Source organism: Bos grunniens, chromosome 22 (assembly GCF_055505025.1).
Source record: "Bos grunniens cultivar Pamir isolate PY7600 chromosome 22, Bosgru_T2T1.0, whole genome shotgun sequence".
NCBI lineage: Eukaryota > Metazoa > Chordata > Mammalia > Artiodactyla > Bovidae > Bos > Bos grunniens.
This window is the reverse complement of record NC_141186.1, coordinates 58,242,343-58,267,466: the sequence shown is the minus strand read 5'-3', so window position 1 is coordinate 58,267,466 and position 25,124 is coordinate 58,242,343. Positions and strand designations below refer to the sequence as shown.

Sequence of the window (25,124 nt, the reverse complement as noted above, 5' to 3'; positions counted from 1 at the left end):
GAGGCAGACGTGATCCACCCCCACTTGCCTTGTTTCTCAAACCAAGTCCCAAAGAACCGAAGTGGTCTATTTAAAAAACAAAAAAAAGGTTTTGAGGGTCAGTCACATCCGGGGACCACTTGACTCAGCCCAGTTCAACAGGTGTCCCTGGAGCACTGAAGCTTAGCCTCTAACCAGGAGATGAGTGTTATTAATACATTCTTCATCTAGACAGTCACTCACAGCCCTGGGCACATGGCTGAGCCAGGGGGCAGCTCATAGGAGCGCAGGTTTTGGGGTTCGAGCTGGGGGTGGGCGTCCCTTACCCATTCTCAGACAGCAAGAAGAGGCTTTCCCCCTCCTGACTGCCCCTCCCAGCTCTGCTTCTCGCCCCTGACTATTTTAGGGACCCTGCACCCGGGCAGGGGGTGTGTGAGCGTGTGCCCGTGCGTGAACATGTGGTGTGTGTGTGTGTGTGCACTCGTGTGTGAGTGTGTGTGTGCACTCGTGTGTGAGTGTGTGTGTGCACTCGTGTGTGAGTGTGTGTGGAAGTATCAAGTGCCCCCCGGATGTGGACGGGTTCCCAGGGCCCAGAGCAGTGTCTGACATAGTAGACGCTCAATAAGGGACTGACTCAGCGTTGCTGCCCCCAGCGTTGCGGGCTGGGTGGTCACGTGGGGAACAGACCCCAGGGTCCTACGTGCCTCACGGCCGACCAGACCTCTTCTTCCCTTCTCTGCTGCCTCCCCTCACCACAGGTCCAGAGCAACAGCGCTTTGTGAGAAGCCTCCAAAACGTAAGTGGCATCTGACCTCCCCGCGGTCGCCGTGTCTCGCCGTGGGTGGCAGGGACCCATGGGGGTGGGGGGGTGATGTGTTGCAAGATCCCAGATCGAAGTGCCAGGACGCTGTCTGCAGGTCACCTCCGGATGTCCAGGACCCTGTCCACAGGTTACCTGGGGATGGCGGGTCCATGGTCCGGCTTGGCCACCTGTGCGCGTTGGCGGCAGGGAGACAGCCCTGCAAAGCTGCGTACACTGATTCTGGAGTCCTGGCCCGGCTCCCCGCCTGGCTCTGCATTGGGCACGGAGGGGGCCCTCGCAGGGTCGATGCTGAGGTTCGGGGTCAGGCGCATGTGAAAGGGGCTCCCAGCTGATGGGATGCTCGAGGAATCGGGCTGCCGTCCCAGTCATCTTTTCATTGCATTTTCTCTTTATTAAAAAAAGAGGAAAACCTTCAGGGAAGTTGCAAGACTGTTACCGTGAAGCCCTGTGTGTCCTTCCGTCGGATCTTCCCACTGGGAGCAGCGTCGTCCTTGGCTTCACGGCTTTACCACGAGCTGTGAAAACAGCCATGTTTGCGTTTACTGCGGTTGCCTCTGCGGGGAGTTTTGGGCGTGATGCCTTTTACCTCTAATCCTTCCACCTGCCCTTCGTGAGTGCAAGGACTTTCGTTCTCGTGCAAGCCCACAGTGATCAGCCCTGGGACATCTAACGTTGACACGGTTCTGTTATCTAATCGACATTAATAGCGTTTTGAGTTTTGCTGATTGTCTCGTGTGTGCAGAACTTCCCCCTGCCTCCACCCCAGTTTAGGATCACAATATGCTTTTTTTCTTTTTTTTATTGGATGATTGCTTTACGGTGTTGTATTGGTCTCTGCCGCATTCCAGCATGAGTCAGCCACAGGTACACTTATGTCCCGTCCCTCCGGAGTCAGCCTCCCATCTCCCACCCCACCCCACCCCTCTCGTTGTCACAGAGTGCGGGCTTGAGCGCCCCGTGTCACGCAGGGCATTCCCACTTGCTGTTTATTTTGCATACGGTGAGGTGCATTTTCCATGCTATTCTCTCAATTTGTCCTACCCTCTCCTTCCTCTGGGCTTCCCCTGTGGCTCAGCTGGTGAAGAATCTGCCTGCAATGCGGGAGACCTGGGTTCGATCCCTGGGTTGGGAAGATCCCCTGGAGAAGGGAAAGGCTACCCACTCCAGTACTCTGGCCTGGAGAAAGCTTGGAGAATTCCTAGAGAATTCCATGGACTGTGTAGTCCATGGGGGTCACAGAGAGTCAGACACGACTTAGCGACTTTCACTTTCACTGTTTCTCCTTCCTCCACTGTTTCCACAAGTCTGTTTTCTATGCCTGCATCTCCATTGCTGTCCTGCAAAAGGTTCACCAGTACTATCTTTCTAGATTCCACATGTGTGCATTAATGTACGATATTTGTCTTTCTCTTTCTGACTGACTTTAGTAGTGCTTTTAATGTGTTTGTTAAAAGGGTTTGGTGGGGGCAGGAACCTGACTCAAGCCACTTTTCTGCAGTTGCCTTCTAAGCCTTGATTTAAACATCCCCACTGTGTGTGTGTGTATGCTCAGCTGTGTCTGACTCGCTGTGACCCCACAGACTGGACCCCGCCAGCCTCCTCTGTCCATGGGATTCTCCAGGCAAGAATACTGGGGTGGGTTGCCATGCCCTTCTCCAGGGGATCTTCCCTACCCAGAACCCGGGTCTCCCACATTGCAGGCAGATTCTTCACCATCTAAGCCACCAGGGAAGCCCCTAGGGGTTTTCAAAGAAGTCTTTGAGTCGTGTGTTCAGTAAGAAGCACACTTCATGACAGGTTGCGGCGAGTACTTACACACGCATGAGACTGAAACCAAAGTTTCACAAAGTGATGCACGCAGCCTTGTCGTCTGTAGGACTCTCTTCTCTCCTGTTCGCCTTCTTATCAACCATCACCCTGACCCCCTCGGTTGATTTCATGACCCACTAGTACATCTTCGTCTGGAATTTGAAAACCTGGCTTCCTAGGCAGAAATTTCTCCTGCGGTTCGAGCTTCCCAGGGCTGGGTTTGGTTGACTGGGGTCACCTGGGAAGCCAGGACTGGGAGAAATGCCCGAAGACCCTTGGTGGATCCGATTCCATCCCGCCATCAAGCCACCAGCCCTGAGTCTCTGTCACCAGCAGCCACGGGCCCTGGCCCCACCCAAGACCTGTCCTTCGTGGCTTGACTTCAGGTGCAGAGAGCCAGGCTGGCACATCCCTGGTGGCTCTGGACACCTCCCTGACCAGCTGCCAAGTGGCACGGAGTTGCCCCCGCTCTGGGTCAGCCTCCGGAGTCATCACTGCCATAAATAGCGAGAGGAATCATCTCGAACATGGACGGAGCTCTTTAGCAACGTCCACTGTGCCTCTGAGGGTTTGCACGATAGTGGATTTTCTCCCGCTGTGGCCCTGGGACGGGCACGGTGCTGCCCTGTGTAGGGACGACCACCAAGCCCTGCATGCCGTCTCTGTGTCAGACTCTGCTGGCACCGCAGGTGCCTGCTGCCCTCGCAGTAACCATCCGTGCCATGGTGGTGCTCCACCCCACAGATGCGGAAACTGAGGCTCAGAGTGGTGATCCGACCGCCCGTTCACCCCCGGGTCACACAGGACATGAACTCTGGTCGATCTGACTGGTGCCAACACCACCCAGCAGGGCCCTCCCCCGCCCGCTCCCCCAGGCTGGAGCAGACTCTGGTCCAGCCCTTCCCGCCGCCCCGAGGCCTCTCACTGGTTAATGAGTAGCCCAGGGCAGCCTGGAAGCCAGGTGCCTACCGCCCTGAAGCTGGAATGTGCGTTCTGCTCCAGATAAAGACACTCTTGTGCAAGGGGCTTGGCCCTTAGAGGCGATCCACAGAGGCAGGCCACACGTTCCTCTCTTCCAAGGCTTGCTGATCCGTCCACACTTGGTGGGAGCCCATTTGACAAGAGAGGCTTATCTGACGCCTCCTCCAAGCAGCCCTTCCGGTTTAGTCTTCCTGCTGGGTCTCCCTGGCCGCGAACTGGCAGGGAACAGGGTCTGGAGGGCGGTGTCTTTAGAGAACAGTTGCCTTCTCTGACGTCTCGGCTCCGCTGGGTGTCTGGACTTAAGTTCCCACCTGAGAAAGGGCACGATGATCACTCAGGGGCCCCCACAGAGTCGAGGATCTGACCAATGTGTGTGTGTCTGTCAGCTGGTCAGCAGACCCTGGGTTACTAATGAACCCGCCAAAAGCAGTATTCCTGACCCGGAGGGCAACCCATGTAGTGGAAAGTCCATGGAGCTGGAGAGTCAGCCAGGCCGGGCTCAAATGCCAGCTCCAACCCTGGCCAGCTGTGTGACCTCGAGGGCGGTCACTGGCCGAGCCTCTCAAAGCTTCCTCTTCCCTACCCAGCTGTGAAATGGAGCAGTGAGAGCCCCGGGAGGGGGAGACAGTGGAGAGTCAGTGGTAATGACTGGTCCTCCCAGGGGGTTTGGGAGGGCTGGAGCTCGTAACAAAGTTGGTGCCAGAACCAAGTAGCATTTCTTATCTCCTCTCCCAGGTGGGATCCCTGAACAACAGCCCCCACCCCGCCGACCTGAAAATCAGATCCACCCTCTTGGGTGCCCCGGAATCTGAGGAAGGGGGAGTCTCTTTGGGCTTATCGTAAGAGTTCCTGTGGGCCTTCTCCATCTGCGCCTCCTCAACCATCCCCACCCACCCCACCCCAGCTTGTAAACTCTGACGGAGGTAGGGGTGTCAGTACAGGCAACCGGCGACCACCCACCAAACTTGCTGCTTCGAAGGGCCTAGACAGAAACGTCTTTGTTCCCTGATTATGTTATACGATTTTTTAAAAACAGAGACACCTTTGACATACAACGGTAGTGTAAATTTAAGATGCGCAGTGTCTTGATTTTGTCCACTGCTGTTGCGGTACGAGCGTCACTGTAGCATTTACTTAACACCTCCACTCCATCACTGAATGATTTCTTCTGGTGTGGAGACGTTACACGCTTTTCATACAGAAGTTCGGAGAGCACAGAAAACTCGTAAGAAGAAAATCAAGTTCGTCTCTAGTCCTGCCATCCAGAGATAACCAACCTCAGTTCAGTTCAGTTCAGTCGCTCAGTCGTGTCTGACTCTTTGTGACCCCATGAATTGCAGCAAGCCAGGCCTCCCTGTCCATCACCAACTGCCGGAGTTCACTCAGACTCACGTCCATCGAGTCAGTGATGCCATCCAGCCATCTCATCCTCTGTCGTCCCCTTCTCCTCCTGCCCCCAATCCCTCCCAGCATCAGGGTCTTTTCCAACGAGTCAACTCTCCGCATGAGGTGGCTAAAGTACTGGAGTTTCAGCTTTAGCATCATTCCTTCCAAAGAAATCCCAGGGCTGATCTCCTTCAGAATGGAGTGGTTGGATCTCCTTGCAGTCCAAGGGACTCTCAAGAGTCTTCTCCAACACCACAGTTCAAAAGCATCGATTCTTCAGTGCTCAGCCTTCTTCACAGTCCAACTCTCACATCCATACATGACCACAGGAAAAACCATAGCCTTGACTAGATGGACCTTTGTTGGCAAAGTAATGTCTCTGCTTTTCAATATGCTATCTAGATTGGTCATAACTTTCCTTCCAAGGAGTAAGCGTCTTTTAATTTCATGCTGCAGTCACCATCTTGCAGTGATTTTGGAGCCCCAAAAATAAAGTCTGACACTGTTTCCACTGTTTCCCCATCTATTTCCCATGAAGTGATGGGACCGGATGCCATGATCTTCATTTTCTGAATGTTGAGCTTTAAGCCAACTTTTTCACTCTCCACTTTCAATTTCATCAAGAGGCTTTTGAGTTCCTCTTCACTTTCTACCATAAGGGTGGTGTCATCTGCATATCTGAGGTGATTGATATTTCTCCCGGCAATCTTAATTCCAGCTTGTGCTTCTTCCAGTCCAGCGTTTCTCATGATGTACTCTGCATATAAGTTAAATAAGCAGGGTGACATTATACAGCCTTGACGTACTCCTTTTCCTATCTGGAACCAGTCTGTTGTTCCATGTCCAGTTCTAATTGTGGCTTTCTGACCTGCATACAGATTTCTCAAGAGGCAGGTCAGGTGGTCTGGGATTCCCATCTCTTTCAGAATTTTCCACAGTTTATTGTGATCCACACAGTCAAAGGCTTTGGCATAGTCAATAAAGCAGAAATAGATGTTTTTCTGGAACTCTCTTGCTTTTTCCATGATCCAGCGGATGTTGGCAATTTGATCTCTGGTTCCTCTGCCTTTTCTAAAACCAGCTTGAACATCAGGAAGTTCACGGTTCACATATTGCTGAAGCCTGGCTTGGAGAATTTTGAGCATTACTTTACTAGCATGTGAGATGAATGCAATTGTGCGGTAGTTTGAGCATTCTTTGGCATTGCCTTTCTTTGGGATTGGAATGAAAACTGACCTTTTCCAGTCCTGTGGCCACTGCTGAGTTTTCCAAATTTGCTGGCATATTGAGTGCATGCATGTATCAGCGTTTGGGTAATGTGCCTTATTTAAAATTTTCCAAACCGAACTCATAACATGGCTTTTAGGAGCCAGTTTCTCCTACCACACACACACACACCCCAAACTATTTCTAGGAGTCTTTTGGGGTCTTGGATCTTCTATCTCCAGGGTTGGCAAACTTCTTAAAGGGTTGGCCAGTATGTACTGTGGGCTTGGGGGCCGTGTGCTCTCCCCTCTGCTGTTGCAGCTAGAACCCAGCCAACACAACAGGCACAGGATGGGTGGAGCTCTGTGCCAATAAAACTTTATTTACAAAAGCCGTGCTGAATCTGGCGGGGCAGGGGTGGTGCCGTTTGCACATCCCCTGTTCTAGTTTGTTTTCATTTGTTTGGGCAAACTACCATTTCTTTAAGTAACCCCCTCGTGAGGAGAGATGGGCCGTGTGCAGTTTCTTTCTTGAAAACTGCTCTGCTGTGAACATCTTTTTCTTTTCCTTCCATCTTTAATTGTGGTAAAATACACGTAACATAAAGCCTGCAGTCCTGACCGCTTTACGTCTTTACGTCTTTACGCTTTACGTCTACATCTCAGTCTGCTGAGTGTGTTCACGTTGTCGGGCAATCTCCGGAACTTTTCATCTCGCGAGACTGTAGGCAGCAGTGCACGTTGGTCTGGTCAGGAATCGGAATGTCTAGCCTGAAGGGGCCGTGCATTTTTAAGATGCTGGCACTCGATGCCAGATTACTGACCCTCCAGAAATTGCCCTGCTGTCATCAGTGACAGCCGCAGTCCCTGAGAGGTGGCGCGTCCCTGGGGAATGTACCTTCAGGGTCTCAGAGGGCAGAAGATTTAGACCAGTTCTTCCCAGAGGAGGGGGCTTCCCTGGTAGCTCAGCTGGTAAACAATCCACCTGCAATGCAGGAGACCCTGGTTCGATTCCTGGGTCAGGAAGATCCCCTGGAGAAGGGACAGGCTGCCTACTCCAGTATTCCCAGGCTTCCCTGCTGGCTCAGCTAGTAAAGAGTCTGCCTGCAATGTAGGAGACCTGGGTTCGACCCCTGGTTGGAAATCTCCCCTGGAGAAGGGACCGGCTACCCACTCCAGTATCCTGGCCTGGAGAATTCCATGGACTCTATAGTCCATGGGGGTCCCAAAGAGTTGGATACAACTGAGCGACTTTCACTTTCACTCTTTAATCCCAAAGGCACTGCTCCTTGTCTACCAGCCTTCCTTTTTGGGGGAAGAACATAAGAACTCAGGAAATAAAAATGCTGTGAATCCTAGACCTCCTCCTCCAAGGCTGATAAATACACTCTTTAGAGAGAGCAGAGGTATGTTTAAGACCTGTTCTCACAGTGAGGCTGAGTGTAAGTGTATTTATATATATGAGATGGCATTGTGGTAAGGGAATCCAACTCGTCCATCCTAAAGGAGCTCAGTCCTGAATATTCATTGGAAGGACTGGTGTTGACGCTGAAACTCCGGTACTTTGGTCACCTGATGCAAAGAACTGACTCATTGGAAAAGACCCTGATGCTGGAAAAGATTGAAGGCGGGAGAAGGGGACAATAGAGGAGGAGATCGTTGGATGGCATCACCGACTCAACAGACATGAGTTTGAGTAGACTCTGGACGGGGAGGCCTGGCGTGCTGCAGTCTATGGGGTCACAAAGAATCGGCCGTGACTGAGCGACTGAACTGAACTGAACTCAACTAGTGGTAAAGAACCTGCCTGCCAATGCTAGGAGACATAAGAACCATGGGTTCAGTCCCTGGGTTGGGAATATGCCCTGGAGGAGGGCACAGCAGCCTATTCCAGTGTTCTTGCCTGGATTATCCCATGGACAGAGGAGCCTGGCAGGCTACCATCCATAAAGCTGCAAAGAGCGGACACGACTGAAGCGGCTTAGCACACATAGCACGCGTGTATTTTAAACTATTTGTTTTATTTGGCTGCATGGGTCTCAGTCATGGCGGTCAGGCTTAGGTGCACAGCAGCGTATGGAATTTTCCTGGATCAGGGATCTAACGCATGTCCACTGCATTGCAAGATGGATTCTTAACCACCGGAGCACTTGTAAATGTCTTTTGGCCTCTGCCTTGCTGTGTGTTACCCAGGGCCTGTCGTTTAACCTCTCTGGGCCCCAGGGTCTTCAGTCAAAATAGACGTGATGTAGAATCTCCCTTCTCCGGTTGTTGGGAGGATCAGGGGAGAAAAACTGTGAAAGTTCTCAGTACAGCAGCCAGCGCACGGCAGTGACTGCACGTGGTACTTACTATAACTGGTCTTCCTCTTGCTATTATTGCTAATACTTTTGATGCCTCCATCAGGGTAGGCTGAGCACGTGGACAATCGCGTGTGCAGCCGTTTGCAGTTCTCAAAAAGGCCTCCCACCTGTAATACTCGCAGTGTCATACCGCGTAGTTCTTACTGTCCCCGTGCGGCAGGGGAGAGACGTGGGGCTGAAGGCGGCGGTGGCCAGCTTGAGGTCAGCTCATTTCGGGACGGAGCCTGGGGTGAGCCACGGCTTTCTAGTTGAAGTCAGAGCTGCTGGGAAGCCTCCGTACCTCGGGGTCTCAGGCTGAGAGGAGAGTCCTTGGATGCATCTTCCCGTCTCAGTTGTGAGCCCCACCAGGGATCACACCGGGATTTCTTCCAGGAGAGAGCTGATTCCTATAACGTGTGCGGTTCTTCCCCCGACAGCACAAAGCAGTTCAGCGCCGGCTGAGTGTCCCACAGCCTGAGTTAGTACTCACGCTGTTCCTGTGGTGCTGGTTCAGTCGCTCAGTCATGTCCGACTCTTTGTGGCCCCATGGACTGCAGCACGCCAGGCTCCCCTGTCCCTCACTGTCTCTTGGACTTTGCTCAAACTCCTGTGGTAGACGCTCAGACTCCCCAGGGGAAGGGCTCAGTCCCACCAGACGCGCCCCCCGCCACACCCTTCAGCCTGAATGGCTAGGACTCCAAGGCTCCTATGACCCGTCCTTGAGTTGGGTTAATTGGCTCCAACAGCTCAGTGACCTCAGAGAATCACTGGTTTCAGATTGAAGGTGTAACACAGGAAGCAGATAAGGGAGACCCACAGGCAAGGAGTGGGGAAAGCTCGGGGCTTCCATGTCCTCTCCGTGCCCTCTCTGTGTCCCCGAATCTCCCTGAGTTCACCAACCAGAAGCTCCCCAAACCCTGTCCTTTTGGGATTTTCTGGAGGCTTCATCACCTAGGCCTGATTGATTCCACCTCCCCTCTCCCCTCCCCAGAGCTGGGGGGTCGTGGGACTGAAAATTCCAGCCCTCTAATCACAGGCGAGTTCTCCTGGCAACCAGGCCCCCTTCCTTAGCCGCCTCCAAAGTCGCCTCATTAACATAACAAAAGACACCTTGCTTGCTCTCGCCACTTAGGAAATTCCTAGGGTTTTAGGAAGTCTGTGCTGGAACCTGGGATGAAGACCAACTTTATCTTTCTGATTATACATCGCAAGATCACAGAAGCTGACGGGGCCTTTCAAACACCAGAGCCTCTCACCGAAGTAAAACCTGAGCGGTTTCTGGAAGACATTGTCATCTGTTAGTCTGTGCTCAGGCAGCAGACAGCAGGTCCAGAAACCCAGGCTCCTAAAGCAAAATGGGCACCTCCCAGCCCCTGGGCCGTCCCCTCCAGTACCTCCTTTATTTACCCATTTGCTGGGCACCTCAGACAAATCCCTCCCCTTCTCTGGGCCCTGGGCCTGCCCTGTAAGACTGGGGGTCTGGAATCACCTCCCTGGGGTGGCTGTGCTGAGCTTTGCCCGTGGAGGTCAGCTCTGCCGTTTCAGAGCGGTGTCCGAGTGTGAGGGGTCCCCGTCTGTGAGCGGGGTGTTCTCTGTGAGAGCTGAAAGCACGCTGCCCCTCGGGGTCTGCATCCTTAGGAAGGGGGCCGCCCCCACGGCAGCCTGGCCCAGCCTCCGTGGGGCCTCACGTGGGGACCCCTCCCCTCTTCACCCCCCAGGTCTCCCCCCACCCCCTTCCTCTCCCCCTCCCCTCTCCCCAGCTCTGAGAGTCCACCCGAGACTCAGGCTCCCTCTCTCAGTCCTGCCACAGTGAAGGGAATGTGGCTCTTAGGTCTGTTTTCAGAGTCAAGTACCGTGAGCTTCTGCTTGTCTCGCCGCCATCCTTGTCTTTTCTGGGCACCTGCCCGCCCCTGACCACCTCCTTACCCCGTCTTTCTCTCCTCTGTTAAGTTCCTGAGGCCCAGAGACACCTGGTTCCGATGAGGAATCACAGGCTGAGTCCTGCTCGGTGGGAAGGAGGCCGTGATGGGTTAGTAATGTCTGTCGGGGGCGGGGGAGGAGAAGGTGTGTGTGTGGGCCTTCCAGACCCGCTTTGGGAGCAGACACCTGCTTTGGAAAAACTAGGGGAAAAAATGGGAAGCTGCGAAGACTGGGAAAGGTCTCTGCAGCCACCAGACAGGAGGCTTCCTCTGGGCAGGGAGAAAGGGCCAGGACTAAGGAAGGTGGTGGCCGCTGAGTCCCGAGTGACGCCATTCATGTTTGGGTGGAGGTTTTCAGACCAGGCAGGCTCCCCTGGTGGCTCAGACAGTGAAGAATCCACCTGCAATGCAGGAGACCCAGGTTCGATCCCTGGGTCGGGAAGATCCCCTGGAGAAGGGAATGGCCACCCATTCCAGTATTCTTGCCTGGAGAAGCCCATGGACACAGGAGCCTGGCGGGCTACAGTCCACGGGATCACAAAGAGTCCGACACAACTGAGCGACTCACATTTTCGCTTTTCACGTTTTCCGACCAGGCACCCAGAGTGTTTGATTCTGTATTTACTGGGTCTCATGTCCTGTGCTGCGTAATGAGTGGGGGCGGGCGATCATACATCAAGACCTTCCAGATGAGGTCGCCAGATAAAACGCAGGTGCATCTGAGAGGCGCGGCACCCTGCCCGAGGTCACACAGCACATTGATGTTGGCATCTCCCCCGCACCCCGCTGCTTCCTGGCTGTGCGACCTCAGGAGTGTCCCATCCCCCTTGTGAGCCTCCGTTGCCCCATCTGTCAAATGGGGACTGAGGTGAGGATGCCCACTGGGTGAACCGGCGCACACAGGAGAAAGCAGCCTGGGGTGTTAAAAAGTTGAGGCGATGATTTCTTATCAGCGTGACTTCTGAATACCGGCTGTGATAGAGTGCTTTCAGGATGGGGTTAGTCACACTAAACGGAGCAGACACCCGGTGAAGTCTCTTGCTCTAAAAGAGACAGAAGTGGAAATGCTTGGAGTGTCTCAGGTGGCTGCTTCCAGGCACTGATTCCCAACACCCTGGACCCCCACGTGGCCGGGCCTGAGCGCGCCATGGCTGGGGACCCAGCCTGTAGGGCTTCTGGGGAGAAGGGTCCCCCTGACTTTATTAAATAAATTACTTTTATGTCATATTCATAAGCATCATGACAAGTGCTGGTGATACAAATATAAGGAAGACATAGCGTCAGTGTTTTAGAATTTTACAGTCTAGTAGATGAGCCTGTGTGAACATGTAAATTGCATTAAATTTTGGTGGGTTTTTCTCCCAGTTCTATTGAGACTAAATGACAGCGTATGAGTTTCAGACGTCCGGCGTCGTGGCTTGATTCACACGCATTATGAAACAATTACAAAGATTGGTTCTCTTAACGTCCGTTACTTTGTGTCATGCTGCTTATGAGTATCAGCTCCCAACTTAAGGGCTCAGAGGGGGGCAGACCTTTGTCTTCTCTTTAGTCCTTCCCGTCCATTTAAGAAATTTGCATGCTTTGCAAACCCGTTCCAGCCCTGTCGAGTCAGGGGAAGGCCCAGGTAAGAACGTTTGATGTCAGGGAAAGTTTGGGGAAAACCTGTAAGCATCTGAAAACCGAGAATTGAAAGTCTGCTCGTTCAGTTGTCAGGAAGTGATGGACTTTTCCTGTGGGTCAGGGATCATGGTGGGCCTTGGGTCCCCAGAGATGAGCCTCGCTTTGTCTAGCTTAGGAACCGCCTGGCCAGCGGGGAGATGCTGCAAGTCGGGCGTCCATTGGTGGGGTCTCTTGAAGATGCTCGGGCACCCAAAGTTCAAAGCGCTTTCCCAGAGGCCTTGAGTGACAAAGCCATGCCAGGTGGGCACAAGACGGGAAGGGTGTGCCGGGTGAGGAAGCCTCCCATGGAAGGGCCGGCCAAGCGTGACATGGAATTCGGGCCCCCAGGGTCCTAGGGGGCTGGGCGGCTGGGCTGCGTGTTCGGGGGCGGGCAAGGAGCTGCATGGGTGATGGTCTCGCCTGGTGACCCCAAGGGCCCTGCTAGCTCTTTGCTCACTTTGGGGACCAGCCTGGATCCGAGTCCTTACTTAGTGTTCCCCGATGGCCCTTCAAGGTGGTGACTGTGGAGTTGTTTTCACAGCAGGCTTCTGCACAGGAAGAGAAACAGACAAGCCCAGCCCTCACCCAGACCCGCTTGTAGGAGCATCACGGGCATGGTCAGAGGTCCCAAGAGGAGACCACTCTGATGAGACGTCTAACCTCGTCCTGCTGACTCACGGGGTTTTGGGAGGGGATGGTGGTGCCGGGGGGCTCGGCTGCTGGCTGGACGTAGGACACCGGATGGAGAAAGTGTTTATTTGGTATTTTCTCTGCCTGACAGACCAGTCCTGGGTGTTCACTTCTACCTTTCCCAGCATTTCACGGGATGATGCTAACGAGGGGTGCAGTCCGTGTTTGCTGATTAGCTGCGCGCAATGCAGGGACAGACTGTTTCTCCTGCGAGCACAGCCAGGCACACACTGAGGCACTTCCTGGTACCTGCCCTTGGGTAACGTGAGGTGGCCCATTTTACAGATGGTACAGCTGAGGCCCTGAGGGGAAGAGATGCACCAGACTTGCAGCTGATAAGGGACAGAGTTAGGCTCCAGCTGAAGTCTCTGACAGTGGCTTACAATAGGCAGAAGTAGAACGAGGCAAAGGGTGTTTGGGGAACACAGTCTTATGGGCGGGGCTGGGGGAGGAGGCAGGAGGCTCACTTTCGGAGAATTCAGAGAACAAAGCTGGAGAGGCCAGGTGGGTCCTTCCTCTCCACTGACCTTATATACACCTCGGCCACCTGGGGGTCAACAGGAACCGACTGACCGAACAGAGAGATGAGTCAATGAAAGGGGTCAACAGGTTTCTCAGGTATTAATAGCTGTGGCCCTGATCTCGGGTATCCTTGCCCCTCCAGGAGGAAAAGGAGTCTTTGTCAGATGGCCCAGGCTCTGCGCAGGGTGAATAAGCTGAGTCCCAGACTGCAGTGCCTGGGACGCCTTGCGGGGGAGCGGGGAGGGTGAGCCCTCTCGGAGGAGGTGGTGGGGTGCTCTCAGGGCTGAGATGCAGGCAGGCGGGGGCACCACATGCAGGAAGGGTGCAGGCTAGCAGACAGCGCCCCTGCACACCCTCCTCTTCCTCTCGTCAGTTCACTGAGATTAGCCCGTCCGCAGACCTTAGATCGGGACAGTCTGAGTTTAAAGGGTTAAAAGCCGTTGCTGGCCTGAGGGGCTGGTATTTCCCCAGCCCAGCAGGTGTACAGGATTAAATGGGAAGGTCCAGGCTCAGCGCCATGGTGCGAGGTTGTAGTCACTGCGGTCCTGTGGTTGAGGCCACTGGGTCCTAGTCGTGAAGACATGTGTGACCTGGGCCAGCTCAGGAGACCTGGATTTTAATCCTGTTGTTCAGTCGCTCAGTTGTGTCTGACTCTTTGTGACCCGTGGACTGCAGCACGCCAGGCTTCCCTGTCCTTCACTATCTCTCAGAGTTAGCTCAAACTCATGTCCATCGAGTTGGTGATGCCATCCAACCATCTCATCCTCTGTCGCCCCCTTTTCCTCCTGCCTTCAGTCTTTCCCAGCATCAGGGTCTTTTCCAATGAGTCAGCTCTTTGCATCAGGTGACCAAAGTATTGGAGCTTCCGCTTAAGCATCATTTCTTCCATTGAATATTCAGGTTCCTTTAGGATTGACTGGTTTGAGCTCCTTGCAGCCCAAGGGACTCTCAAGAGTCTAATCCTAGTTCTAATCCTAGCTGGTGAATTTTCAAAATGACATCCCTACCTCCTACTGGCCTCAGTTTCCTTCTGTGTCAGGTGAAGAGGGGTCCCTCCTAAAATTCAAGATCATGGCCAGGAGATGCCCCAGAGCCCTGTGGTTGAGGACTCGGGGCCCCCAGTCCTGCCTTTCCTGTCTGGGCAACCTGGTGAAATCGATCCATCTCTCTGAGCCACAGAGGTGGGTAAGATCCTTCATCCCATAGGGTGGTTGGTAAGGACCAGATAAAATATGGAACTCAGGTGCCAGGTGACACCCCAGGTACCCGTGAGCTCAGCCCAGGGAGCTGGTATTTCTCTCTGGAACTGACTGTGCAGCTGGAGGACTTTTTCCATACATTTGAGGCATTTCAACAGTGCATTTTCTTCTCTTAGGCTCTCTGAAAATGCTTTAAAGTCCCATTACCTTTGGACTGGCTATAGAAGAAAAGTGAGCAGCAATAATCAGTGAAAAGTGATTTAAAGAAGTAAAATATTTAGCATGATTTTTTAAAGTTACTGTTAGCTAGAATCATATCAAGTGCCCAACAGTGCCAGACACATAATCAGTTCAGTTCAGTTCAATCACTCAGTCGTGTCCGACTCTTTGTGACCCCATGGACTGCAGCACACCAGGCTTCCCTGTCCATCACCAAATCCCGGAGCTTGCTCAAACTCGTGTCCATTGAGTCAGTGATGCCATCCAACCACCTCATCCTCTGTCATCCCCTTCTCCTCCTGCCTTCAGTCTTTCCCAGCATCAGGGTTTTTTCTAGTGAGTCAGGTCTTTGCATCAGGTGGCCAAAGTATTAGAGTTTCAGCTTCAACATCAGTCTTTCCAAAGAACACCCAGGACTGATCTCCTTTAGGATGGACTAGTTGGATCTCCTTGCAGTCCAAGGGACTCTCAAGAGTCTTCTCCAACACCACAGTTCAAAAGCATCAATTCTTCGGCACTCAGTTTTCTTTAGTCCAACTCCCACATCCAAACATGGTCACTGGAAAAACCATAGCTTTGACTGGACGGACCTTGTCAGCAAAGTCATGTCTCTGCTTTTGAATATGCTGTCTAGGTTGGTCATAGCTTTTCTTCCAAGGAGCAGGAGTCTTTTAATTTCATGGCTGCAGTCACCATCTGCAGTGATTTTGGAGCCCCAAAAATAAAGGCTCTCACTGTCTCCATTGTTTCTCCATCTATTTGCCATGAAGCGATGGGACCAGATACCATGATTGTAGTTTTTGAATGTTGAGTTTTAAGGCAGCTTTTTCTCTCTCCTCTGTCATTTTCATTATGAGGCTTTTTAGTTCTTCTTCACTTTCTGCCATAAGGGTGGTGTCATCTGCATATCTGAGGTTATTGATATTTCTCCCGGCAATCTTGATTCCAGCTTGCGCTTCATCCAGCCCAAGGTTTCTCATGATGTATTCTGCATGTAAGTTAAATAAGCAGGGTGACAATATACAGCCTTGACATACTCCTTTCCCAATTTGGAACCAGTCTGTTGTTCCATGTCCGGTTCTAACTATTGCTTCTTGACTTGCATACAGATTTCTCAGGAGGCAGGTCAGGTGGTCTGATAGTCCCATCTCTTTCAGAATTTTCCACAGTTTGTTATGATCTACACAAAGGCTTTGGCATAGTCAATAAAGCAGAAATAGATGTTTTTCTGGCACTCTCTTGCTTTTTGCATGATCCAGCAGATGTTGGCAATTTGATCTCTGGTTCCTCTGCCTTTTCTAAATCCAGCTTGAACATCTGAAGTTCAGGGTTCACATACTATCGAAGCCTGGCTTGGAGCATTTTGAGCATTACTTTACTAGTGGGTGAGATGAGTGCAATTGTGTGGTAGTTTGAGCACTCTTTGGCATTGCCTTTCTTTGGGATTGGAATGAAAACTGCCCTTTTCCAGTCCTGTGGCCATTGCCACATTTTCCAAATTTGCTGGCATATTGAGTGCAGCACTTTCACAGCATCATCTTTTAGGCTTTGAAATAGCTCAGCTGGAATTCCATCACCCCCACTAACTTTGTTCATAGGGATGCTTCCTAAGGCCCAGTAGACTTCGCATTCCAGGATGTCTGGCTCTAGGTGAGTGATCACACCACTGTTGTTATCTGGGTCATGAAGATCTTTTTTGTATAGTTTTTCTGTGTGTTCTTGCCACCTCTTCTTAGTATGTCTGCTTCTATTAGGTCCATACGGTTTATGTCCTTTATTGAGCCCATCTTTGCATGAAATGTTCCCTTGGTATCTCTAATTCTCTTGAAGAGATCTCCAGTCTTTCCCATTCTATTGTTTTCCTTTATTTCTTTACATTGATCACTGAGGAAGCCTTTCTTATCTCTCCTTTCTATTCTTTGGAACTCTGCATTCAGATGGGTGTATCATTCCTTTTCTCCTTTGCCTTTAGCTTCTCTTCTTTTCTCAGCTATTTGTAAGGCCTCCTCAGACAACCATTTTGCCTTTTGCATTTCTTTTTATTGGGGATGGTCTTGATCACTGCCTCCTGTACAATGTCACGGACCTCCGTCTATAGTTCTTCAGGCACTCGGTCTATCAGATCTAATCCCTTGAATCTATTTGTCACTTCCACTATATAACCGTAAGGGATTTGATTTAGGTTATACCTGAATGGTCTAGTGGTTTTCCCCACTTTCTTCAATTTAAGTCTGAATTTGGCAATACGGAGTTCATGATCTGAGCCACAATCAGCTCCCAGTCTTGTTTTTGCTAACTGTATAGAGCTTCTCTATCTTTGGCTGCAAAGAATATAATCAATCTGATTTTGGTATTGACCATCTGGTGAAGTCCATGTGTAGAGTCTTCTCTTGTGTCGTTGGAAGAGGGTGTTTGCTATGACCAGTGCGTTCTCTTGGCAAAACTTTGTTAGCCTTTGCCCTGCTTCATGTTGTACTCCAAGCCAAACTTGCCTGTTTCTCCAGGTATCTCTTGACTTCCTACTTCTGCATTCCAGTCCCCAAAATCTTTTGGGTGTGTTAGTTCTAGAAGGTCTTGTAGATCTTGACACATAATATCAGCCACAATTATTGTTTCCAGGATGTAATAACAGTTGGAATTAGCACAAAGGGTTGCTATGACAGTGCTTTTCCAGGGTCCTCATTCGCTGCTGCCTGGAAGGAGGCGGGTCACTTGCCCTAGAGCACCCAGAGGAGGGGAGGAAGAGGCCAGGATTACAGCTGAGGAATGACCACCTTATTCCACTGGAGATGGGCAGGGAGGGGATGGTCAGGGAAGTCTTCCCGGAGGAGGTGGCATTTTGAGGATGGAGAAGAAGCGGTGATGTGCGTTCCAGGGCCTGGAATGAGCTATAGAAATGCACCAAGCTCTGACAGTCCAGGGCCTCGCAGGTGATGCTGTACAGAGATGGTGAGCGCTGGGAGAAAGGAGACCCCTCTGACCCTAGTTTTGCCAAGAGATGTTCCCAACTGGTGGCATTTTTCTGGAAGACATAGTCTCCGGGCACCTCGATGGTGCTGGAAGGGCCATTGTGACCTCACGAGCAGATATTCTGAGGCCCAGAGCCAAGGTGCCTGACATCTGTACCATCTCAGATCGCCGATGTGTCCCCTTTCCCAGTGCCTTGGGTGAGTCACCCACACGTTTCCGCCTGCGTCTCTGTTTGCTCACAGAGCCTCTGTCCCCGTAGAGCCACGCTGGGCTGCCTTCTGTGATCCAGGCTTGTGAGGGCTCCAGCAGCGGCGGTTGCCTCGGAGACGGTGTTCAGGGAGACTGCCTCGGAGGGGGAGCAAGGGACGAATGTGGGAGCCCTCCGGGTGCTTCCAGGTTCCAGCCCGGTGGTCCCACTGGGGGCCTGGTGGGAGCAGGGTCTTCCTCAGAGGCGTCCAGCTTGGAGCAGGCCATGGCTCCCCTGGCTGGGACTGCTCACCCAGGTCACCCACCCCAGACCACCAGTGGGACCCTCTGTTTACCCACTTCCTCAGCCCAAATCCTTGCCTGATGGAGCCTCTTGGCCCCTGAGCTGACCACAGGTAGGTCGCTGGGTGAAGAAGCAGGGCCTTCCCTTGGGGTCAGGTGTCTCTGTGGGACTTGGGCTCTGAAATTCCTGAGCCTGGGAAAGGGGTCCCCGAATCAGTAAGGAGAGAAGCTGGTCCAGGTCCCCCAAACAGTAAGGGCTGGAGGGAAAGGGTGCTAGTCATGCAGAGTGCAGCGCTGAACCTGGGAGCCTGAAGCTGGTGCCTCCTGGGCCTCAGTTTCCCCACCTGTAAAATGGCACGCTGGGTCAGATGCTGCCGCTGAGTTTCACGAACTAGTACGTGCCAGGAGCCGGATTGGCACTAAGGATAGGAGTGGCCCACCCTCGGGCTAGCACACTTACTTCACTTCAGGGCAGTTCTGTGGAAGTGACCATCTGCTCTCACCATAATGTTGTGAAAGAAACATGCTTTTAATCCCCACCTCCAGACAGCAAGGCTGTAGTGTCAGAAGGTACTGTGTCTGAGAGCGAGTCCTGGGTGCCTTCTGTTGCAAGCCTGGCCTCCCACCGTGCCATGGGCTGCAGGCGGCTCTGCCCCGGCTGCCTGGGCCCGGCATTGGGCAGCTCACAGTAGGAGCTCGGGACCGCACCCAGGCCCGCGCCCTGCCTCACCTTCCTGCTGCCGGGCCCTTCCTTGAGACCAGCCCCCTCCCCTTCTGGCCTCGGTCTCCTCGTCTGTAATCTCTGGGCAGCGGCTCCCGGGCTAACCTGTCACCCAATGTTGGCCAGAAGCAGGGTCTTGGATACCCAGGGACCTCCAGCTAGGACCCTTCAGGTTTCTAGGTTCTCAGGAGCTGAGGGATCACAGAATCTGATTTCTGCAGGTTCAGCCGTCCTGGGGGACATGGGCGAGGCCACCTCTCCCTTGAGAAGATTTTCTTCTCAGCTGCCCAGGGTCTCCGGCCGTGATCGGGGTGTGGAGGGGGCTGCTCGGCCCCCGTTTGAGTAGCTTGGTCTGCAGTTCCTGACGTGGTGGTCGGGTGACGCTGCAGCCCCTTTCTTTTCAGCAGCAAAGGCCGTGTCTGCTCTCCGTCAAGTTCAGACCCCTCCCCTGGAACGTCCGCCTCCCCTGCTTGGCCGGTGCCCCCACCCCAGGGTCCAAAGGGTGCCGCCTGAGATGCACTCCAATCCCACCCCAGTACTAGGCCAGGGAGGTGAGGAGGTGTCCACAGCCAAGCTCAGATCCCAGGGAGCACCCACACAGGGCCCCTCAGTCCCGCCTTCCACCTATGGAATGGGAGAAGAAGTTGAAGGCGGGGTGGTAGGTGATGCCCCGAGCCTCAGAGCTGGCTGGCGCTGGGCCTGGCTCCTCGGCGTATCTGTCAAATCCCCAGCAGGCCTGGGAGACAGCCCACAGGGCCCTGGCCGTGAGTCTAGGCTGCCTCGGGTCTCAGGGAGGCTGTAGATGACTCTGCTCACCGTCCTGACCGCGCCCAGCAGGCACGTGGTCCAGGTGCTGCTCTAAGCGGTCTGTACATACCTGTCGTTCCATCTCAGCGGCCCTAACAGGCAGGCCCCGCCCCTGCCCCCATTCTACATGTGGGTAAACTGAGGCACAGAGGGTGTGTTGACGCTGTCCACTTTCTACTTCCCTGAGGGCAATAGGGCTGTGTGTGTGCACGGGAGGGATAGGACACTGCCCCTCCGGGCGGGGTCTCCTGGTCAGAGGGTCTAAGCCACACCCTGGAGAGGGCAGGCCTTGCCTTGATCAAGCATCTGTCATAGGCCAGACTGGCCCCGCAAGGCTCTGGGCTTGATCGGGGGGAGAGGGGACAGGTACCTGAGGGACCCAGGTTTCTTTCAGGCGGGCCCCACCTGCTGCCTCCACCTTGGAAAACAGTGACTGGCCTGGCGACGGCCAGAGGGGTCCCCAAGTCCCAGGTGGTGTGCCTTGCACGCCCTGTCCTCGGAGAAGCGGCCCGAGGTCTGCTTGGCTGGACCCTGCCCTTCACCAGGCTTCAAAGCCAGCTCCCAGCTTCCTGTGTGTGCCCCTCGCCCATGTGAGGGGCTCTCGGAGGCTCGTGCCCCCCAGGATCCCACGTGCCCACTCAGCTCCCTGCCCCAGAGGCCCCAGTGATGACCGCCGGCTCTCACCTGCAGCTCAGGCCCCTTTTCACTGAGCAAGCGGGTAACACGAAGCGCTGGCCTCGCCCTGGGCTCAGGCCCGGCCGCCTGCCACTCACTGGGTAATCTTGGGCCAGTCCTGGCTCCTCTCAGAGCCTCCGTTTCCTCCTCTGCAGAACGGGGCAGAAGTACCCGTCCCCCAGAACACAGTAAGGAGCAGTGACAGTACGAAATATCAGGTCTGGGCCAGATGGTTTTTGGGGGTGGCCCAGGGCTGGCAGAGATGAAACCCAGCCCCCCGCTGCTCAGTCGGGCAGAGGAGACCACATACGTGTGCAGAAACACACACGCTCACGTGCGTTGTCATCGCTGAGTCCATTTCATAGGCTGGTTTTCTTCTGCATTTTCCCAAGAGCCTCCCAATCCATTAGCTCCGCTGTCCCTGGCCTCACATGATGCTAAGATTCACCTGGGGGCTGCTTTACCAGCGTTGAAGGTTCAGTCACTAGGGGGGCCGGGGAGGTGCCTGCCTGTTCAGCCAGCGCTCCGGGTGATGCCGATGTTCAAACACCCATGAGGGTCCCGGGCATCTGCTAGCCCTGCCCAAGAGCCCAGAGACATCTCCCAGGGACGGCTGCACAGATTAGGAGGCCCATTTTACAGGAGAAGAAACTGAGGTTTCCCGAGTAGACCTTTGAACTTTGTCCACAGCTGCACAGCTCTGAACAAGAGCCCAGGGCCTGGGGAATGTGGGTGTGGGGGGCGGGGGAGGGTGACTCTGGCCAGAGGAGGGGAGGGAAAGAGTGGGACGGGCATGAACGGCTTCCTGGAGGAGGTGACACTTAAGCCAGGTCTTTCAAGGTAGGTGGGATCCACCTGAACACGAGGGAACCCACAAGCAAAGCACAGAGTGGAAGCGGGTATTGCTGGGGAGAACGAGGCGGCCCCAGGATCCATGCAGGACCAGAGGGGGAAGGTGTCAGAGACTGGGGATGGGGCACGTATAACGGGCCTTGGGTCCCGGTGGGGAAGCGTGGATGACAGTGAGTCCCCTACGTTCCAACCTTCCGGCTGCAGACCTCCACAGAGGCAAACGTGCGTGTGCACGTCCAGCCGCGTGCGTTGAGTTCTCGCGTCTGGTGGACGCTGGCACGGGCGTGCTTCCTCCACAAGAGGATGGGCTCCTGTGCCCTTTACGGCCCTGCACAGACCAGGCCGCCTTCGCCCCCTCCCCCACCCATAGCTCTTCTCGCCTGCTGGCCCGGTGCCCACCGCTCTGTGCCAGCTGTTGCCCTGGGCTACTGTGCCTTTCAGGGTGCTGTACCGTAAGATGAGAAACCTCTCCTTTACTTTTCGCGTTGTTTCTATGCAGTATTCGTGTGAAGAGTCTCACACGCCTGTTGCAGTGTAGTTCTGTATGGCCCATTATGTCAGCTGTGTTCCTAGGCTAACCTGGTGGGACTCAAGAACAAACTGGACTTGGGAATGCACTCTCGGAGCTGAACTCCTTCACAGGCAAGGGGACTTTGTTCTCCAAGCAGCTGGGAGCCACCGATGGTTCTTGAGCTGAGGGCGACATGGCAGGCCAGGTTGCAGGGGGTAGGGGGTGGTCTGCCAGAAACAAGCTTGGCTAAGCCGGTGGGAACAGAGCTCCGGATACACCTCTGGGGAGCTCCCAGTGGCCGGCGGGGGGCCTTGTCTTGGGGCGCTGTGTGAGCGGAGGCCTAAGGGGATCGCAGTGAAAAGGTCGGGGCTGTGGCAGCCATCTGTCCGGGCTGCCTGGGAGATGGTCTGTGCATGTGGGAAGGCCACAGGGGAGGGTCAGGCCTCCCTGGAGCCCGCGCCGGAGTGGATTTTAATGCTGACCTTCTCTTGTAGCCCAGCAGTAGCTGCTCTTAGTCACCACCTTGTAGCCCTGGAAGCCGCCACCGCCGCCGCCGCTGCACCAACATTCGCCAACCTGACGGTGTTAGACACGAACGCGGTCCACCCAGGTTTGGAATAAGGCCCTCGCCCTCCGCCTCTGGCCTCCACTGGGTTGGGGGTGTGAGGAGCCCGTCTGTGTCTCCTGCGGCTGATCCGCTGTGGGTCCGGGGCCTCAGTTTTTCCATCTAGAAAGTGGGCTCGCGTTCACGCCTGCCACGACCCCTAAGGCCCCACCTGGAGTCTTCGACATGTGTGCAGGGTCCTCCCGTGGGACCCCCAGCACTGGGGCAGACCCTCAGGGGGACCAGGGAGAACTCACTTCAGATCCTCTTCAGAAGATGCTCAGAGAACATACCATTTAATGAAAATCGATATCCTGCAGGCTTGGGGCTCATCCCTCAGTGTAAGGCAAAGCTTTGTGGGGTTCTGACCCTTTGGGGGGTCCTGTGCTCAGACGCTGGGGACACACACCCTACTCTGTCCCTAGCGGAGGGTGCGTGTGGCCCGTCCTCCCCTGTCCACGGCCCTGCCCGTGTCCTGAACACCTGCTCCTTTTTTTTTTAGCTTTATTTATTTTGGTCACGCTGGGTCTTCGTTGCTGTGTGGGCTTCTCTCCAGCCGTGGCGAGCGGGGACTACTCTCTGTTGCGGCTCCCGGGTTTCTCATCCTGGTGGCATCTCTGTCTGCAGAGCACGGGCTCTGGGAGCACGGGCTTGGGTAGAGGTGACACCCGGGCCTCTGTTGCTCCTGGGCGCGTGGGATCTTCCCGGACCGGGGATCGAACCCGTGTCCCTGCCTTGCCAGGCAGATTCCTGTCCACCTCACCACCAGGGATGTCCCTGAACGTCTGCTCTTGCCCTTTGCTCCGTCTTTGCTCCCTCACCCTCGTCAAGGCGGCCACACAGCTGCAAGGTGGGAGAGCTTTACTCCCCCGCCGAGGGTCCCCCACGTCCTGAGCCCCAGATGTTCCATCTGACAGATATCCGTGTTTGTCGAGCCTCGTGCTGTGAGTGGGGGAGCAAGCCCAGGGAGTGTGGGGCAGAGGCGGTGTAGCCTGTGCCGTCCGGGAAAGCGCCAGGGGGAGACCGGGGATCCGCCAGGCCGCCGTCTGGGGAGGTTGCCTGTGGGTTACGCAGGGAAAAGTGTGCTGGGCCAAGGGAACAGCAGCAGCCAAGGTGTGGAAGTGTGGGAAGGCTTGGGCTGTGTGGTTCAGAGGCCCTGGGCATCTTGGTGGGGACTCTGGGTGTTGGAAAGTGGAAGTGTCAGCTGCTCAGTCGTGTCCAACTCTTTGCAACCCCATGGATTGTATGAAGCCCACCAGGCTCCTCTGTCCATGGGCTTCTCCAGGCAAGGCATTCTGGAGTGGGTGGCCATTTCCTTCTCCAGGGGATCTTCCCGACCCAGGGTCCAAACTCAGGTCCCCTGCCCTGCAGGCAGATTTTTTACCATCTGAGCCCCCAGGGAAGCCCTGGGTGGTGGAGGATACTTGAAACATAACTTCCAGGCCCAGAAAGCGAAAGCGCAGGCAGCCAGCCCTTCCCTCTGCGGTGGGGGCGGCCGTGCTAGTGGGCACCCCCTCTGCTGTGCTGAATCGCGGGCTGTTTGATTCCCCAGGCAGCAACCTCTCCTTGAAGCGAGGCAGAGGTGAAATGTGGAGCTGGGTGAGGAGGAGAAACATGGTTAAAAGAGGAACAGTGAGGACGGGGAGCTTGTTTACAAACACGGGTGAACTGGGAGTTGTCCTCCCCCGCAGACGGCACGTGATGACGCCGAGGCTGATGGCCGTGACTTGCTTAAGGCCTTGCTGCAAACACACGGCCCCGGCGGGTGTTCCCGGGGCTGTGACTTCCGGCAGAACCCCGGGGACAGGGTCGGAGTGGCCGGCTCCGAGCGGGCGGGGGGCCACAGGTGAGCCCTTAGCTGGCCCTGATCTGTCTGTCTGTCCCCGCATCTGTGCAGAGCCGGGGAGCGGCCGCCCTGTGTGCTCTCTTAGCCGGCAGGGCGAGATGCAGGCGGCTTTAGGGGTTCTTCCAGCTTGAAAGGGGAAGTTTTTTGAGAAAATGGAAGCCGAGCCTTTCTTTGTTTTCTGACATCTCCTTTTCCGTGGCCTCCAGCAAGGATGCCTGGTTCAGCAGCACCCATCTACGGATCGTGGTTGATCCGCTACACCCGGACTTCCGGCAGAGCCTGGGGCGGGGTGCAGGGGGAGCCGGGGAGGCAGGCGGGGGAAAGAGTGACAGGCTTGTGGCGGGTGAGTCAGGGCCAGGAGGCCGTTGCCTGCTGATTCACCGCCCCCAGGCGCCAGGACAGGCCCCTGAGCCCCCGCAGCGGCAGCGCCCTCCGCTTCACCCGAGTGGCGGTCATGGCCCGTCCTGGCAGTCTCCAGGGTGGCACTGGGGCCCGAGCCCCGGCTCCCCCCCGAGACAGATCCCTGCAGCCTGGCTGTTCCTGGAGCCGCACCTTCCCCCAGGGGGTCCAGTCCGCCCGGCCGGCCGCGGGTCCTCGGAGGCTCACTCGTAGCAGACACCTGACTGTGTCCTCCTCCTGAACTGACGACTGTTTCTGCGACATCGTGACAAAATGAGCCCCCGCCTCCCTGGAGACTAGCATCCTGAGGGCAGGAGAGGTGGTCAGGCTCAGTCCAGGCGGGGCCCTTCCTGGAAGGGGTCCCGGGGAAGTGACATGTCCCTGGAACCTACAGATGGTGTAGGGTCCAGGCTAACCCTGGTTCTTGCCAGTCCTGTGGGCTTTACCTGCCACGGAGGGGACAGGGGTCCAGCCTCACAAGGGCGAGTTCTCCCCTGGGTCCCCCGCGTTACGG

At 54.9% G+C, this 25,124-nt stretch overlaps 1 protein-coding gene across 5 annotated transcripts in view; it reads left to right on the top strand.

Moving 5' to 3' along the window:
* Positions 1–25,124, top strand: part of SLC6A6 (solute carrier family 6 member 6) — an 80,138-nt gene that overhangs the window by 12,774 nt on the left and 42,240 nt on the right. For 2 of the 5 annotated variants that reach the window (XM_086368774.1, XM_086368775.1), the window contains exon 2: positions 738–775. The exons of 2 other annotated variants lie outside the window; for them this stretch is intronic. The gene's annotated coding sequence lies outside the window, so the exon portion shown is untranslated. Of the gene's footprint in view, positions 1–737; positions 776–22,255; positions 22,372–25,124 lie in introns of all 5 variants that reach the window. One more of the 5 variants, XM_086368776.1, reaches the window with a different exon arrangement.